The sequence below is a fragment of the Podarcis cretensis genome, assembly GCF_951804945.1.
Source record: "Podarcis cretensis genome assembly, chromosome: 4".
NCBI classification, from domain to species: Eukaryota; Metazoa; Chordata; class Lepidosauria; order Squamata; family Lacertidae; genus Podarcis; species Podarcis cretensis.
The window spans coordinates 44793700-44812747 of NC_137173.1; the positions used below are offsets into that span (position 1 = coordinate 44793700).

Genomic DNA, 19048 nt, shown 5'->3' on the forward strand with positions numbered 1-19048 from the left:
ACTGAAATATTTACTGCACAAAGTCCTCTTAGAGAGGCCTCTTATTGAATAAAGGAACAGTTTCTGATCAAAAAAATTTCATGGTCCACCAGTAAATTCAAAATTCCAGCTAATATATAAGTTTCTTTCTCAGAAAGAACAAAACTGTGTTACACCTCTTTAGATCAATGGATCATGCTTAATTAATAAGAGTCATATGTTGCAAAATAATGGAATCTGTGAATAAATTCCTTTTTCTTCTGCTGAAAGAGTTATATGCTCTAATTTCAAAGGCGATGGTGCTGAGTGCTAGAACATCACATAATTCTGTATGGTGAGAAAGCAAAAGAGCAGCTCATTGTTAGCTTTTAGGCCTGGAATCAGCTACTGCCATACAGGGCTGCCTTTTCATTTGTACTTAAAATTTAAGTAGAAAATTAAATAACAGTCCTTTGTTGATGCAGCCATTTTAAAGGAACAGATAGATGGTCAAACAGACACAATGGTGCTGTGAATTAAAACTTCAGAGCTTTGACCTGCGATGACTTATCATGCAGGCATACTGATATCCACAGGTATTTAGAGAAATATTTTTTTAATAATATAAAAAACCCGCCACCCTTACTGATTTTAATTTCCATTTTTTGAGATTGATTTGGGGGATGGGAAAAATCTGCACTGTTTTCCCCAGCAGAGGAAACATAATTTCCTGTTTGGGTCATCTTTATATCTTGTTTTTGAAAAGCACAAACCTATCCCATCATGTTTTCTCCTTTTTTTGTAATAAGATCAATAGTTTGAAAACTATTTTTCCTTCTCTGAGTGTGCCTTTAGGGCCCAAAGAGTCGAACTTGTGAAAATGGTTATTGCTGTTCTTCAGGCTGCTTTCATAGGTTTCTTTCTTTATGTGAGAAGGGGTGGGAAGTAGCTTTAAGTACAGGTTTTTAACGGTATCAAAGGTAAAAAACCTCCACAGCCAAGTTCACTGAAAGTTTCGCTGAGGCTTGTGAACTTAGGCCAATTTATGGCATCTGCTGGAAGTCAGCCAATAAATAATACCTTCTGCTGAGGCAGGCATTGAGATTCCTATGTAGTTTATAAAAGGAAAATTATAGGGATGGCAGATTGGGCCAGAAACTGCAGATGAACAACTCATTATGTCTTCATAAGACATGAATGATTATAAGGGGGGGGGGGGGAATGTGGATTCACGCTCATATTGGCAACCCATTTTATTTCATAGACCAAGAAGGATAATTTTTACTTCCTAGCTTTCTCCTGGTTAGCCTGCATCTATCCAGACTACATTTCTATTATTATTATTATTATTATTATTATTATTATTATTATTATTATTATTATAGTGCTGGTTATTAGTACAGCAAAAGCATATGCACGTGTGAGTTAAGGTGGTCACCTAGCTACCTTCTCTCTCTCTCTCTCTCCCTTCCTTCCTTCCTTCGGGGGTGAGGGGCTTCTTATCATTTTGCTTTGCAAGGAGTTCTGAGTATTGTGGGATGTTGTCCCCAACCCACTACAACAGGAGCCTTCTTGGAAACTGGGGCATTACTAGGATGTAGTAGATTACTTTCAAGTTTTATCTAAAGCACTGTAAGGAGCTATTTTGGGTGGCAACATAATAAGGTGCATAAGAGGTTTGCTTCCCCTCCCCCCATCTTGCAGCACAGTCCTTATGGAGAGCAGTTCAATTAGCTTTTCTGGAATTGCTGGGAATAGCTACTTAGAATGGTACTAATTCATCTACAAAATAAGGAACAGAATATATGGGGGGGGGGGTTGGAAAGCTAAACCATAAGCAGCTGGAGAGGCTTAATAAGAAATAATTGGTAATTTTAAGATATGAATAAGTCCAAAATCAGGTTTCAAGCTAAGGAAAGATAAGACAAGTGCATAATGAATGTTGGGTAAATTATAGCACAATCTTACCTCACCTGTGCTCCAAGCAGGACTTTGTGGAGCTGTGGGGCCACCACTGCACTTGCAGACCTGCTGATTACAGTGGCTACAGTGGAAGCAGGGGGGACAGGACAATTGGGCATGGAGTTGACTCAATGCTATTATATTACAGCTATTAGAACAGCCCAGGAGCCAGTGGTTCCCAAGTTGGTCCAGCTTCAGCCCCACTCTCAGGCCCATTTCTGGGCCTTCCACTAGCTCCATTCAGTAAGGATCCTCCCATTGGGTCTCTTGCCTGACCACACATTTGTTGGGGTTGGCACCAATTGAGTGATGCTTGCACTTGTGTGTGTTTTAATGATGATTCTTCTCACAAAGGAAAATGTCTCTGTTATACATTCCTTAAAATCCATTGCACAGATACCTTTAGTTCAGTGGTTCCCAACCCCTTTTGGCCATGCCCCACCTAAGCATCTCTAAAATCCTGATCTCCACAACCACACCCTAGGCCAACCCCAACCTCTCTCACCACCAAAGGAACACAAGTGAACAGCACAAGCAACGCTGACACCAAACCCTACATACATTAAGCATAATAGAAACATTGCCACCTGACACCACCCCACACATCTTTCCCCCCTCCACCCCTTTTTTTCTCCCCCTAATGTCTCAACAAATGAAACGAATTTGTAAAAATGTTACATGGAAAAAATACAAGAAGAAGAACATATATTTGTAAAGAGAAATGTAACTATCTGCATCATGACTAAATGAACTCATATCTTGCATCAACTGCATAAGTTGTGCTGGTGCTGTAGCTACTAACCTCTTTTTATAGTTGCATGTGCGTCTGTTATCATCTATATATCTATCTATCATCTATCTAAATTGCTAGATTTCTGAGTCTCATCCACTACTTTCAAAATTTTTAGGAAAGTTTGATAAATATATGTTATATATAACCACACTTGCCAAAAGTGTTTTCACTGCTTTTCTAGACTATTTGAAAAATGAGAACAACATATTATGTAATGCATCACACAATAATAGCAAATAACAGAGTTGATAAACTGAAGAAGAGAGTTCAGCATTCTTTTGCAAGCTGACACATATGTACACAAAATCATTCAATTTGAGGGGTGAAATAAAATAAAATTTGATTTTTCAAATTAAATGTGTAAAGAATATCATTTCATGGTGATAATTTGCCAACAGAAAAGGGAGATAATTTGCAAAATATTGCACAGCTTAATCAAGATGAAGCCTTTTTGTAGGCTACTTGTTCCCCTTTATGCTCATGTGACAAATATAGTTTGAAAAATACTTGACAGCACAATCTTGTGCATGTTTACTTAGAACTAGGTTCCACTGTGGTCAGTGAGGCTCACTTTCAGGTAAGTGTGCAGAGAATTGCAGTCTCAGTCATTCACATAATACTAATATTATGTCTAGTTTAGAGTTTAGAGTTTAGTTTAGAGGTCTTAAGGAAGTCAGACTATCCTCTACCAGGGCCAGGGCCTTTTCAGTGATGGCTCCAACCTGGTGGAATGCTCTGTCCCATGAGACCAAGGCCCTGCAGGATTTAACTTCCTTCCGCAGGGCCTGTAAGACAGAGCTATTCCGCCTGGCTTTCAATTTGAACTTAGCCTGATCTTTTATTCCTCTTCCTCCCCTCCCTCTCCCCTTTTTATGAAGATTACCCGCTGTGGGATCCCACAGCTAATTCTCCCCTAGTCTCCTTGCTGGCCCAAATAGGACTAACTTAGTCAGCTAGCCCTGGTGATCATCTAATGTTTATTGGATGGATTTCTTCCCTAAATTGATTTTTGAATTCTGAATTTATTCTTATTCACGTTTTATACTGTATTTTATGCTGTTTTTTTGTTGCATCAATTAAGTGTTTTAAATTTGTTGTTAGCCTCCCTAAGCCCGGTTTTCTGAACCAGGAAGGGTGGGGTATAAATAAAAAAATATTTATAATTTATTTATTTATTTAGTTTGAAGTTGCCATACAACTAATTTGTATATATATGATACTAGTTTGTAAGGTTTGGAAGAGCCCGTTGGGTTACAGGATGTAGTGATGGTCACCAACTTGTATGGCTTTAAAAGAGCATTCGACAAGTTCATGGAGGACAAAGTTATCCATGACCGCTAGCCCTTATGGCCATGTTCTGCCTCCACTGTTAGAGATAGTGAGCCTCTGAATACAAGCTGGAAGCAACCACACGGGTCATCTAGTCCAAACCCCTGCAATGCAGGAATTTTTTTTGCCCAAGGTTGGACTTGAACCCATGACCCTGAAATTAATCGTCTCATGCTCTACCAACTGAGCTACCCCATCATGAATATGGATGAGAGTGAAGGGTGGGGAGTATGTGGCTGGCTGGCTGGCTGGTTTAGTGTGAATCCAGGTGCAGTGTGTAGATCAGGCTTCCTCAACCTTGACCCTCCAGATGTTTTGAGACTACAGTTCCCATCATCCATGACCACTGGTCCTGTTAGCTAGGGATCATGGAAGTTGTAGGCCAGAAACTTCTGGAGGGCTGAGGTTGAGGAAGCCTGGTGTAGATGGATTAATGTGGACTCACCTGCTTTTGGATTTGGTCTTGTCCTCTGATGGTTTGTGCCCCTCAGAATATTACACAGGAGGGAAAAGAGCACCCTCCTGAGTTCACCACCCTTGTGCTAAATACAAAATATCCTAGGTCTTAAACACTGAGAGCTTTCCTAAAATGTTTCCCCTTTTCCAGACAGTAGCAAATTCTTTTCTAGTACTACAGAAAATTAAACTCCTTTCAGGTCACTGTGGTGCCAATAATAGCTTTACTTTAAAATATTTTTGAATAATTCATAAGCACAAGAATAACATTCTGACATTTACCTGATCTATCCTAAAGATTAGACTCTAATGGGAAACTTGATCATATTCACTAGCAGTTTCTAGGGAACTGTGTGTGAGGGAGGGAGACTCAAGTAGGTCTGAATGGCAGATTGAGGCTGTACATAGAGCTACCGCCTCTTTAGTAAGTTTTAAAGCCAATGCAGGTGCTTAGGATCAAACATGATGTGCCCCCCTACATATTAGTGGCCAGAAATTATGAGTTGCTCCTTTCTGCATTAGTTCTGCCTGAAGAGAACACAGATCTGAGGCTGATACACATGTGAGAGAGCCTATCGCTTGGCAGATATTTCCACAGACAAGGTACTGCAGCACAATGTTTGGAGTTTCCTGTTAACATACCATATGCCTTTGAAGACACTGCAGGTGGCTCATAATTCAGCAACTAGATAAACTAGACTGGGACAAAGCAAATGGAATTATGCTGGCTCCCAGCAAGGCCATCTTAAAATGGAACTCCTTGTCTCAGACAATCATTGCTTCCTGTCCCCAGCCTGTCCACTTCTGCTTCTGGCTTCTGTCCATCTAAAGAGCTACCTGTCACTGTTTCATGGACTACTGTCACAACTGCCACCACAGGCCAGTCATTCACCACCCTGACCCAGCAGATCTGCCTAGGCATTGCCATTTTGCTCCTGACACAACCTGGCAACAGCATATCTCTGCAGGTACCTGGAGAGCCAGGTAGCTGTGATCTGAAGAAAAAACCTTCCTTGGGGAGAGGCACTGTGGCAATGCGGCCAACATTTCATTCTAGTAATGGTGAAGAATACTTATGTAAAGTTTTGCACATTACCAGTATGAAACTGTAAATAGTACTTGCCTCTGCAAAGAGGGGTGATCTCTCTCTGTGCCACCTCGCCCACAATGCCTCCACCAAGGAAGGCATTCCTCAGAGTAAAACGTGGGCAACTTGTCCCCAGAGAGCCTTAGAGGGGCCTGCACTGCCAACCCTGATGTGCAGCAAAAAAAAAAAAAGAAAGAAAGAAAGAAAGAAAGAAAGAAAGAAAGAAAGAAAGAAAAAGAGGAAGGTGGAGAGGAAGTAAGAGGTGGTGTTGGAGGTAGTTGGCACTCGGGGAGGCAGTGGCGACTGGCCCACTTCACCTCAGGTGCAACCATGTTCTGGTCCTATTTCAAAGCACAATTCAAGAGGTTGGTATTGACCTATAAAGTCCTAAATGACTTATGACCCAAGTGCTAGAATCACCTCTTCTTAACATCAAACTACTTGTACATTAGGGATGCGGGTGGCGGTGTGGGTTAAACCACAGAGCCTAGGACTTGCTGATCAGAAGCTTGGCGGTTCGAATCCCCACGACAGGTTGAGCTCCTGTTGTTCAGTCCCAGCTCCTGCCCACCTAGCAGTTCGAAAGCACGTCAAAGTTCAAGTAGATAAATCGGTACCACCCTGGCGGGAAGGTAAACGGCATTTCTGTGTGCTGCTCTGGTTCACCAGAAGTGACTTAGTCATGCTGGCCACATGACCCGGAAGCTGTACGCCGGCTCCTTCGGCCAATAAAGCGAGATGAGCGCCGCAACCCCAGAGTCGGTCACAACTGGACCTAATGGTCAGGGGTCCCTTTACCTTACTTGTACATTAAAATTTGTCTGAGAGGCTCTTTTCTTGTTTCAAGCACCGTTAGACACGAGAAGATGGAAACAAGAAATAGGGGCTTCCATGCAGTGGTGCCCTGGTTTTGGAATTTTATTCTCAGTGAATTTTGCCAGGAAACAGGTCTGTGAGTTCACAGTTTTGAACCCACCAGTTTCACAACACAATGCCCTAGTTGTATTTCACAGCAATGGTTTCCCCCTGCCTATCCAGCTGGCACCTCTGCTGTGTAGTCCTACTACCCAAAGGCCATCCTATAATACCTTTCCCCTAAAAATACAAATAGTAATCCCCCTCCACACAGAGATATGGATTTGAGAGACAAGCTGACAAAGTGCTTTTTTATATCGTCTTTCCCCTTCTTCTTTTCTGAGGAAGAGTTTTATCATAGTGTCTCCTTCAGTTTATTTTTCTCAAGCAAATATGCTAACCTAAGTAATCTTATGAAAGGCAAACAGATAAAGCTTGAGAATGCAGTGCTTATGAAAAGTCTATAAGCTCTGTCAAGGAAGTTATTTGTATTGACTGGCTAGAGAAATTATTGAAACCAAACTAAATTTGGAACAAAAGATGCACTGTTGTTGTTGAGTTTGCAAACAACACAACATTTAAGGGGATCCATAAACTAATGAAATAGCTCTTTGACAGAAGAGTGTGCTGGCAGTATATCATGAACCACATTTCAAAGGCTCAGCCAACACAATCCTTCTAGTTATGGCGAACAGCTTCTGAATAGCACGGCACCTTCATAAATATAGTCAGGTATCTAAAATCATTATTTGGACTTTTCCTTCCCTATAGTGTTGAATCTAATAATGTAGAGCTGTTCAGTTTCTGATGTCCCCAATACATCTTCATGTTTCCAAAAACCAAGTGGTAAAAAAAAGGGGGTGGGGGGAACCAACACACAAACATTCACCAGAGAAGCACCAAGCGAAAATTGTTGTTAAAAACACAATCCCTTCTGCTAAACATGCTTATCCATGAGTAAGTCTCAGAATGATAGCACTAACAATGTGTGTGTTTAGGAGCAGAGCCAAATAAATAAAGAAGTTAATCCATAATTGTTATCAGGCCAAATGAATGGAACTAAATCCAACACCCCAAAGGTTTATATGGATGTTTATTAGAGGCTTGGATTTGTGTGTTTATTACTTAAGTTTATCCAATGGAGAAGCTGAAAAACAAAGGTTAAGTCAAGGCTACTTCCACATTCCATGAATAATAGGGGATATGCAGAAATGAATATCTTCTTGGAGAATACAGGAATGTGCCTGGGCAGGGGGTTGTACTGAAGGAGCTGGTGGATACTCTTTGCTTCATCTCTGTCATTGGAAACCCAAGTAGCCTCTGTGGAAAGGTCACCCAATACCAACTTAGGCTGGTACTGTTCAGAGTGAAGCAACAACATTTGCAGCATTTGGGGGATGATAAACAGAAAAGCAATCTGTTCTTTCTGCTCAGTGATTTCTTTTATTCTAATAACTATTTGCTGGTAAATTCCTTTAAGACTATACTTCCTGTTCCTTCTCAAGCCAATACAAGTAAGCGTTACCACGTGCTGGTGTTAACTTCCCGGCTTCATCTTGGCCATATGTCCCTTTGCTCTTCTAGGGCAAGTGTCTTTGTGGGATGGCCCCAAGGCCACTCTCGTGAACCAGCGAATGCTAGACCGGATCATCACCTGATGCTAAAATTGGCCAATGGCAGCAGGGCCTCATGGGCATTCCTCTGGGCACAGGATCAACTGCCCAGTGGTGGCACTTGGCCCCGCACCCAGGGCCAAGATAAACTGCAGCCTGCCAGGCCATTCAGTCTACACTTAGAATAGCTTTGTTTGCCATGAGTAATGATCATCACTTTTTCTTTATCCCTTCAACTTGTAGTCTTCCCAGACTACCATTTCTTTCTGCACACTTATTCTGTCATTCTGGTGTTATAAGGTATGGTCCTGAGAAGCAGGAGGCAGTATGCATGATGGATGAAATAGCTGTGAACCCAGTGAACTGTTTGCCCTGGGCTGACTAGTTTGCCTTCTTATCCAGGTTTCATGCAGGAGAATGCCAGGCACTGAACCTGAGACTCTACCACTGCGCTACAGCTCTTCTTCATATAGTAATTTGGGGCATGTCAATTAAAATATATGAATTACAGTTTGGGGAATGCCATCTGGGAACAGACATATCCAAATTGGTATAAATATATATACTTCCCATGTGTATGGAATGCAAGGAGGAAAATGGGAGATATTTTCATGATGATGTTTAACAGTTAAAAACTGAGCTATTTTTGTTTGTTTACAATGATGATATAATTATAACAACAATACTATTGCTTTATTATTTTTCTAAAAGAGGTAGAGATTATTTCCCACAGTCACCCTTTGTTTTCTTTCCATGTTCTTTTTTGGGCTCCCCCCCAAAAAAAAAATCACTTCAAAATGTGTTTTAGGTAATGTTACGCATTAAAAGAAAATATGATGAAAATTACCCACAGATGGTACTTAACACCTACCAAACCAGTGAAAAAAAGAAAGAAGGTAAATGTTGGAAATCCAATGAAGTAGAGGGATATTTTTTCCACATGTGGTGGTCCTGTAAGGTAATCAGGGAATTCTGGGAAGTAATTTACAATAAATTTAAAAATATATTCAAAAAAACAAAAAAAAAAAACTTCCCCCCAAAACCTGAAACATTACTCTTGGGAATGGTGACAACAAAAGAATTTATTATTATATGCCACCACTGTGAATCGAATCTTATCGGTGGAGAACAAGTATGGTACCCACTAAGGAAGAGTGGCAGTTTAAAATGCTTGAATATGCTGAATTGGCAGGTAAAACAAATAGGGTAAGAAAAAAGGTTGATAAAGAATATAGGGAGGATTGGAAAAAGTTTATTGTTAATATGTTAAGAACCAGTGTAAACAAGTAATGAACCTAGCAGGTCTTGAGCAAATCCAGCAGAATAGGAGCTAATAGAAATTTGAAGAAATAGAAATAGGAAGACATTTGAAGATTAAAAATATGGAATATGTGATTTAGTAAAAAAGTAAAGAAACCAGGAAAAGGGTGGAAGGGGAGTCACTAGGTATTAGTTGTATATTGTGATTGGTATGAAAGTTGTATAATTGGTGGGTGGAGGGAAGGGGATGTGGGTTTTTTTGTTTTGTAATAAAAATGCAAATAAAATTTTTTTGTAAAGAAAGAAGTAGGCAACAATATAGTGATAATGTAGTAATAAGACAGACACGTGGAAAATTTTGCTAGACCTACCAAAATGTACTAGCTGCCATTACAAATCCTCAGAAATTTTGCCTAGGTAGGAAGTATTCTGATTTCCCTTGAACTTCACTTCAGGCAGAATTCAGTGCCACTTCTATGCAGCAAAAGTTTACAAAAGAAAACCAGAACTTTCCTTTGTAATTCACTTTGTTTGAGACATGAAGTGAAATTTGTGTTTGTAAATGTATCTGCAGAACAGAAAACCAGAAAGCAGTCCTTGAAATTTGTGTTTCAGCAGATTATTTCACATGTCAATTTCAACTCTACCACTATGGATTTCAAAAAGAAACGTAGTAATTAATCTCTCCAGAACAACAAAGGAGATTGTTGTTGATAAAATGACAGGATAATGACAAAAATATTTTCCCAGCTTGTTCACTTGTTCACTTGTAATATCTGTTCTGTGTGCCAACTTCATTTTCAATATTATTTTACCTCTTAATTTCATACCTAAAGATATTGCATAAATCAAGTATAAAAGTCAAACTGTGGGCATAGGTAAAGGTAAAGGTAAAGGTAAAGGTAAAGGTACCCCTGCCCATACGGGCCAGTCTTGCCAGACTCTGGGGTTGGTGCGCCCTTCTCACTCAAGAGGCCAGGGGCCAGCGCTGTCCGGAGACACTTCCGGGTCACGTGGCCAGCGCGACATCGCTGCTCTGGCGAGCCAGAGCCGCACACGGAAACGCCGTTTACCTTCCCGCTAGTAAGCGGTCCCTATTTATCTACTTGCACCCGGAGGTGCTTTCGAACTGCTAGGTTGGCAGGCGCTGGGACCAAACGACAGGAGCGCACCCCGCCGCAGGGATTCGAACCACCGACCTTTCGATCAGCAAGCCCTAGGCACTGAGGCTTTTACCCACAGCGCCGCATAATAATACACTATTATTGAGAAGTGGCAATATTGAGACCTTAATGAGATGGCAATTTGTTTTAATTGATCCAATTTCTGCATAAATTACAGGAATAGTTACCTACCCTTGGCCTTATATTTATTACTTGACCCAAACAACTCTAGGAGGCCATTCACTGGGTTCTCAATGTTTGTGCTTTAAGTACCGCAACAGTAACTATAAATCCAAACAAACACACATGTGCAATACATGGTTAAAAAGACATTTTTTAAAATAAAAAAACCTGTCATTGTTGAATTGCTCCCAGATTACTTGGGGTAAAAGTATTCATATGAATGGGGTATTTAATGAGCCATACCACAAGGTCTCAGGTTCAATCCGCATCATTTCCAGATAGGTAGCCTCTTCTTTGAAATTGCTGAACTCTCTGTGACCTACCTTGAGTAAGCAGCTCTGACATTGGAAGTCAAGGCTGCTCCGATAGTCTGCTGAACTTCTATTCCCCAGCATAGCTAGCATCCTATCGGGCTCTGGTACTCACCTAGAAGCCAAGTCTCGAAATCCCTGCATCTGAAAGCAAGGCCCAGGCATCAGCAATACCATTTCATAGTCATGACTCATTTAGAGCCACAAATGAAATATATTCCTTCTGGAACTGCATTATGGAAGCATGAGCAAGTCACATCACATGGAAAGTCCAGGGAAGTCTGGGTATTGCTCTCTGGTACCATAGACTGGCTATCGCTCCAAAAAATTAACTGTGCAGTTATGAAACAACCATGACCAGAATTGAACAGTTACAGTAGTCAGAAAGAAAATTTTGTTACTGTGATGTAATTCCCCACTCTTCCCCACTTAGTGTGCTCGCCGCAGAACTTCACAAAACCTGTCTTTGTTTATTCCTCTCTTCATTTTATTGTTTGTAATGCCTTCCATTCTATACTTACAATGCAATAAACTAAACACTAATAAAGAAGCTAGGTCTCTAATAATATTGGCTGTGAGTCCTGGAAGACCTGCTCCCTGCTCTGTAGGCCTGTTTTCACCCAGCCTGGGAGGGCAGGACCCTGACTGACTTCAGCTGCAAAAGCTGAGGCTGCTGAACAGTCTCTTGGGCTTGAGTATTGTTTAGGGGTTTTTGTCAGGGGGCGGGGCTGTTGTTATTAATGTTATTTTTTATTTTTTTATTTTGGATCTTATTATGATCTATGTAGAAATGGTTCTGTTTGGTTGTGTAATTTTTGATGCTTTATTTATTGTTTATGACTGCTTTGGGTATGTTGCAATTATGCATTATTTCATGTTGTAAGCAGCCCTGAGCATGGTTTGAACTATGAAAAGGTGGCATGCAAATAAAATTATGCATGTATATATGTATGTAGGTAGGTACACAGAGAGAGAGAGGGGAAGAGAAGACAAATATGACCTTATATAAGAAATTTAGTTAAAATTAAGGGAGCATCATAAAGAGAATTGTGTAGATTCCCCCCCCCCCCCAGGTCTTGTAGAGGGCACAACTGAACCTTGCAATTATTTCGTTTGATATTGTACATATCTGGTACCTCTAACTAGGACAAATATATGGATTTTTCTTGTCTGTAGAAATTTCATTGTGACTTCTCTCCAATACAGCAGTCTCAGAAAGATTTTAGGAACCTATTTGTCACCACACTAGGTGACAACAACCCAAAACTATTTCTCACAGCATGACAAATAATATCTACCATTGGAGACGCAGAGGTTGTATCTCATTTGTAAATGTAACAACTATAAGACAACAGAGCTGAAATTTCCCACTGAAAGAGCAAAGGGCTTGCTGTACAATTTCTTTTACACTGCACTATGCAAATCTTGTAACGGAAGTGTTGGTAATTACAAGCAGTATGTTTTCAGATTTATTTTATGTGTGCTGCGTGTCAGTGTTGTTTATCAGTTGTCTTCACAAGCCTGCCAAGAGACATAGGGCTTCTTTGGGGTTTTGATTGTTAGGTTGTGTGTGTGTGTGTGTGTGTGTGTGTGTGTGTGTGTTAGTAGACAGATAGAAAAGGATCATACAGCAGTTCACACAGGCTTTCTCTTAGCTCCTTTCAAGGATTCAGTTGAACACTAACTTATCAGTTGCTCTAATAAAAATGAAATTATGTTGTTTCCAAGGTGGCAGTTACAGAGCTTTGAGGTCTGGATGCTCAAAAGTTCTTCATTTGCCAAAGCTACACAATGTTACTACTATCCTCTGATAAGTCTGATGGGTTGTGAGTCTCAGAACTAAAGTGTTTAGCAACAGGTTAATTGACTTTTTTTGTCAGACTTGCCAATTTGTGGTTTCTAAAACACATGCATAGTTCAGCCATTTATTATTTTGAGCCAGTGAAAGGCATCACTGATATTGCATTGCACCCATGGGAACCTTTTCTGAGTAAAGATGTTTTGGTTTGGGTTTGACTTAATGTGATAACACACCTGTATTATTAATGACCTGTTTAAACCAATCCATAAATGATATTGTAACTATAAATTATTTGTCCTGTCTACAAAGGAACTTGTGCCTGCCCAGACAATTTGGCTGCCAGTATATCCCTCTGCTGTTCAGACACCTATTGATATCCACATAAGACCAAGAGATGCAAAAAGGGATCTCATGGAAGGTGTGGGGAGGTGGAGATATGGGAGGAGGATGGGGTGTAAACAGAAAGCCAAAGAGAGCTCTTGAGAGAAATAAATCTTTCATGTAATCATTAACATTCAAGTGTTCCTGGATACTAGAATGCAATGGAAGAAAACAACACATTCTGTTTGCAGTATTTACAGTGTTCTTAAATACAAAGGAGAAATTAAAAATTTGTAGATACTGGTTGCATTTTCCACAAAAAAACACTATTTTTCTTCATAAGCTGCAGGTGACTGGTGACAGAAAGAATGAGTTTTTGTTTCAGAGTGCTAACTTCAATCTCCTAGCTATTCAGGCATATTTATATTTTATTTTATTTATATCTCACCTTTCACTTGACAGGGACTCAAAGAGGCTTACAGATAAAATGAGAACAGCTAAAAACTTCCACCTCTTGCCTCCACATCTGTTTCCCCTTTTCTTAGAAGCTCAGGCCAATGCATCTGAAACCAGGATGTAGCTCCACTGCCCACTTATTATTTCCATTTACCAGACTCAATAGCCTCTCAGGTCAACTCCTGAGCTTTATTGACTTACCAAGTGAAAACAATTGTTTGTGGCTCAGGCTGAAACTGCTGGTCCTAGCAGTGGGGGTTAGAGCAAGGCATATGCCAGCTGCATAGGATCGTCCCTCATGTGCCATCCCATAGCCAGTGAGGTTGTCTTACATTTAGGCCACAGTATGCAAAATCCTATGAGCCACAGCCTCAGTCTAGTGGCACAGGAGATTAGGCTGTGTTGAATCACAGGTTTTAGTTAGCATATTATTCGGCGAGGTATACTTTTGTTTCTCCTGCTAAAATTCAACTGCAAAATTGCCATCAGCAGGCCTTCCCTATCATCTCAGGATGAAACTGAACAATGTTGCGTATAAGAAGCCAGGAAGAAAAGAAATCAAAGACCTAGGAGTTCAAACAAAAGCTGTTTCCCAAATTTCAGCAAGATCTTTGTGTCTTCAATGATCTTTCCCTTCTGTTCTCATATATATTTGTTTGCTGATCAGTGTCTAAATACTTCTGTTAAATATCAGGTGATATCAGTTATTACAGCCTGAACATGTAGCAACCACGGATGGCAGACTAGATGGATTTGTAAAACAAATGCAACCTTTTGTCATTATGAAAATGTATGCCATTTGTAAAACAAAAACATCAAATTACTTTTATGCTTACAATACTGTAAGTCAGAACTTATAGATGTTCAACAGCATCATAAATGTGACTTATTTGTTTCAAGAACATGGAACAATAGTACATATTGAAAATTGCAGAAGGCAGACTAGATTGAATAGGGCAGGTGTGGGGAGGGAATACAGGGCAAGATCCAGTAAAAGATAACATTTTAACTCTAATTAACCTTAATGAGGCATATGCAGGCATATGCTTAAATCTTCCGCTGAAAGTGAAGGGACTTTATTGCATAGTTTTGGCTAGATTGTGGAAACAGTTCTCATCAACTCCTACGCTTATTTCTGAAAATCATAACTGTTCTTAAACATAAAAAGATTTCACCCATCACAGTCTTCATAACTATTAACTCATTGCTGCTTCTGGGGAGAGAGTGGGGGGAATTTTCCTGTTTTTCATTCTTCCGAACACATATGATGAATACATCAGAGGTGGAGAGATGGTGACTCTCCTGATGTTGTTGAAGCCCAACTCTCATCATCCCTGCTCTGCTGCCATTGCCACAGCACACTGATGCTTCCATTTCAGCCTCAGCAATGTCAGGAGAAGGGAAGAACCAGCAGAGCAGGACTGTTGGTGGAGAGCTGTCCTTCCCTGTCCCAGTTGTTCCTCTGCAGCTAACCTAGATGCAATTTAGGTGAGCTGTAAGGGGGAAGTGTCTAGTGACAATGTTAAGGGAAGTGGGGTTTGGGAAGGGGGTGGATTTGGTGAGGTGGATGAGGCGGTTTGGTGAGGGGGTGAGGATCTGGCAGGGCTTTGGCAATGCAGCATGTCAGCATTGTCAGGCTTAAGCTGATAAGCCTCAATATGACAATGCTGACAGGGCCTCCTCTGTACATCATTCAGGCATGTGGGCAATGAAAAGCAAACAGCAACATCATTAATCTGAATCTTGGGAGTCCGGGTTATGTTGCCCATTCAAGAAGACTGCTTCTCAGTGTGATACCAAGCACACACCTACTGAGTTTGGGAAGGATGACTATAACCAGTCCTGGGATGGGGAATTTAAGGCCCCAATATGTTGTTGATCTATAGCTCCCATCATCCCTGACCATGGACCATGCTGATGGGACTTGGAGTCCAACAACATAAGGTTCCCCATAATGTTGCATATCAGATAGACACATTGCAAAAGCTGTGACCTATTTTTCAACCTTTTCACAGTCTCATGTATTGATAACTGGGATGTGGGCACAATATATAAGCATAAGTTACAGGTGTGCAGGAACTATTTTGCTCATCTCAATATATTTTTTGCATAGGATTAAAATTATATGTGAAAAGTGCTTCTATCTTCCTGCTGTTCTTGAGAATTAACCTCTAACTACTATTCACCCTCCTGCCTCAGTCACATCATTGTTTTATAAATCATCAATGTTCTGCAACATGCATCTCAAGAAGGCATCATCAATTGCTTTTTATTTTGACCGTTGTTACACATTTATTTTCTCTTCATTGTTTGCAGTACTTTGAAGCTGGAAAATGCAATTTCTTGAGTATTGATTTTGTCCTTTTCCATTTAGTAAGCTAAGACCCTAAATACACAAATATCTATGCACGTTTCTTCCCATCAGTAATCTGAGAATATATCTTACAAATGGAGACATGCAAAAAGATGCAGATGGTTTTCTCTCACTTTCTCGGCACTTTTGCTCTCATTTCTAGTCATGTTGCCAAAATTTTCATTTACCTGGTTTGGAATGCATATTTTCGTAGCTGATGATTCCTGGATATGCAATACAAATCAAATGTTATTTTCCTCAGAAGCTGTAATATGACTCAGAATACAAAACAAGCATCCTCATACACAGAGGCCTACACTGCTTTTATAATCTGTGGTGGCAATCCTATGGCCCTTCAGAGGGCATCCCAGGGACTATAATATATATAGGTTCTTCTTTTCCAATGATATACATACATAGAGAGCAAGAAAGTGAGAGTGTTGTTATCAGAGAGGAAGATCCAGTGTGAGACAAGGAGATACAGTGTTGGATTCCCCCTCCTTGCCACAATGGGAACTTCCAGTGCTGTGGCCCAGTTGATACTGAAGCTCTGATATTGGTAAGGGCAAAAGGAGAGGGGGTGCCAGGGTCATTTGGGTCATATCAGTGAAAGATCAGGAAACAACTTTGATCCAAAGGCTCCAAAGCCATCTCTGTCAGCTGACAAGCTTCAAACCAAGCAAAAGTTTAGACCCAAGCTGTCTCTGGTTACCCTTGCATTGCTCTCAATTGGGAGGGAAAGTATTTTATTAAAAATGGATGGAAAACTGCAAGAATGGTCCTCTAACCTCAGTAATGTGCTTCAAATATGATGCCAGCAGAGCTTAGGATATGATGATTGAAGCATCTTCCTTTCCTCATTGCTAATATTGGGATTGCAGTTGTGTGGGGTTTTGTTTTGTTTTTTGGTCCAGGCAACATCTGCTGCTTTGACAGGGTTAAGGAACCACAACCAAAGGAGGACTGTTGAGATTCAAGGTAGGAAGAGTTTCTAACCACAGGAAAAGGCTTTTCAGGTGCCACATTAATAAGCATACGCCCTGGACATTTTAAAAACATTCCTCTGAAGAGCATCAGTGTGTTGATTCTGTTGGGGAGGGGTCCTCAACTTTTTCATAACCATATATATGACTGTACATAATTTGCACACACTGCAGTTTAGGCGAGACACATAACTGGTGCACAGCTATATTATCTATCCTACATGGAACTTGACCCCAAGATGTGATTTTCAGCTGCAAGGGAAACATTATCTCTTTCTCTTTCTTTCTTTCTTTCTTTCTTTCTTTCTTTCCTTCCTTCCTTCCTTCCTTCCTTCCTTCTTTTTCTTTCTTTCGTTCTCTCTCATATTGCATAATCATGACTGCATTATTTAAAATTATATGAGCAAGGGGTAGGCTAAAGGCTGCATTTTAAATACTTGCATGTGCATCTTTAAAACTTTACTAACAGATTTTGTACATTTCAATTAAGATGTATTGTGGAAATGGCTAAGTGTCACAGATGGTAATACTGCTGGGGCTACTTCAGCGTTTTGATTACAGTTTGCACAATATGCTACTTTTTATGCATTTAAAAGTCATAAAATTTTATTAAAAGAAAGTGAAGCAGAGATATGTTTTGATCTGCAAAAATGCAAAAGCTGCTCAGCTGATTACTGTACACTTCTAGGTTTCATGTAAATAAAGGCCATGATTAACTAGATGCAGAAAGATTGGAAGCAACATTCAGTACAAATAGGACAAACTGTTATGTCTTCTTGCAACCCCCCCACCCTCAAGAAAGAAATGTATTGGAGACCTGTCATGTATTGTGCTGGCTGGCAAGGGAAAAAAACTTATACTGCTAAGTCCAAGAGTAGGCAAACTAAGGCCCGGTGGCTGAATCCAGTCCAATCGCCTTCTAAATCCAGCCCGCGGACGGTCCGGGAATCAGTGTGTTTTTACAAGAGTAGAATGTATCCTTTTATTTAAAATGCATCTCTGGGTTATTTGTGGGGCATAGGAATTCATTCATTTTTTCCCCTTCAAAATATAGTCCGGCCCCCCACAAGGTCTGAGGGACACTGGACGGGCCCCCTGCTGAAATAGTTTGCTGACCCCCGGCTGAGTCCATAGTAGAATTAGAATTCAGTAGTTACCCCTTCTTCTCTGCCTCTTTTGTCTTCTCTTCCACCTCTTTTTTCTTCACTAGCATCCTGCACAAAATAAGAGAAAATTATGTTGGAAGACTTTATTATCCATTGTTATACCCACAATGTACAAGAAGGTTCTAAAAAGCAGCTCATCCCAACTGCATGTTCCACAACAGACAAAAAAGCAAGAATATTATCTCTTCTTGCTCAACTGAGAGTGAGCAACAATATACAATGGGAACTGGTTGGCCATTGCTATACAACTGGACCGAAGTCTACAATGACTGCGAGTCATGGAGAACCAAGATTTGTAAAGTATAATCTGAATGAATCCAGTTCAGAGATTGTTAGCCTCCACTCTCCGGTGGCATTCTATTGGCTAAAATAAATGGAGAGTTTTAGTTTACCCAATCCCCTTACTGCAGTTTTCAGGTGGGAAAGGAAATTGCCCAAATACATATCCCTGTGGAGAAGAGAAGATAACTTACACCTCCTTCCAGTAGAGATAATTTTCTTCTTGACTATGCTTTTTTCCCTTTTTTTAAAAAAGTAAATGACACCAATTTCCACATCAATGCTATCATCCTTACTTGCTATGGTGACTACATATCCAAAAGTGCTAACCGCATATTCCCAAAGCCTCCCATCAAGGCAGCTTCTCAGTCAGGGATAGAAGCCTGTGCATCAATATTCATCCTGACAGCAACAAGATGGTAAGAGAAGAGTTGAAAGAAACATGGCTGTTCACCTTGGACCAAGCGAATAGTAGTAGAAATAAAAGAAGGAAAAAGAAGTGTAGAAGTAGAAGGAAAAAAGGCAAATTCCAAAATGGCGCTGGGGAAAAATGAAGTTAATAAAATCATAAAAATATGCTTATAAAATAGTGAAATGACTAATGTGTTTCACTGAAGATGTTCAGAAACACAAAAATACAGTTTTCCTATTAAGGCAAGAGATATCACTCCTACTTCCTTACACCAGCCAGTAAAACAATATTTTGCTGTGACTAAATA

At 40.3% G+C, this 19048-nt stretch overlaps 1 long non-coding RNA gene across 1 annotated transcript in view; it reads left to right on the forward strand.

Moving 5' to 3' along the window:
• Positions 1-18302, forward strand: part of LOC307215534 — a 51760-nt gene extending 33458 nt beyond the window's left edge. Inside the window, exons 3-5 of the long non-coding RNA XR_013838550.1 lie at positions 14928-15036; positions 16816-16879; positions 18095-18302. This is a non-coding gene — a long non-coding RNA (uncharacterized lncRNA). The remainder of the gene's footprint in view (positions 1-14927; positions 15037-16815; positions 16880-18094) is intronic.
• The last annotated feature ends 746 nt before the right edge of the window (positions 18303-19048 follow it).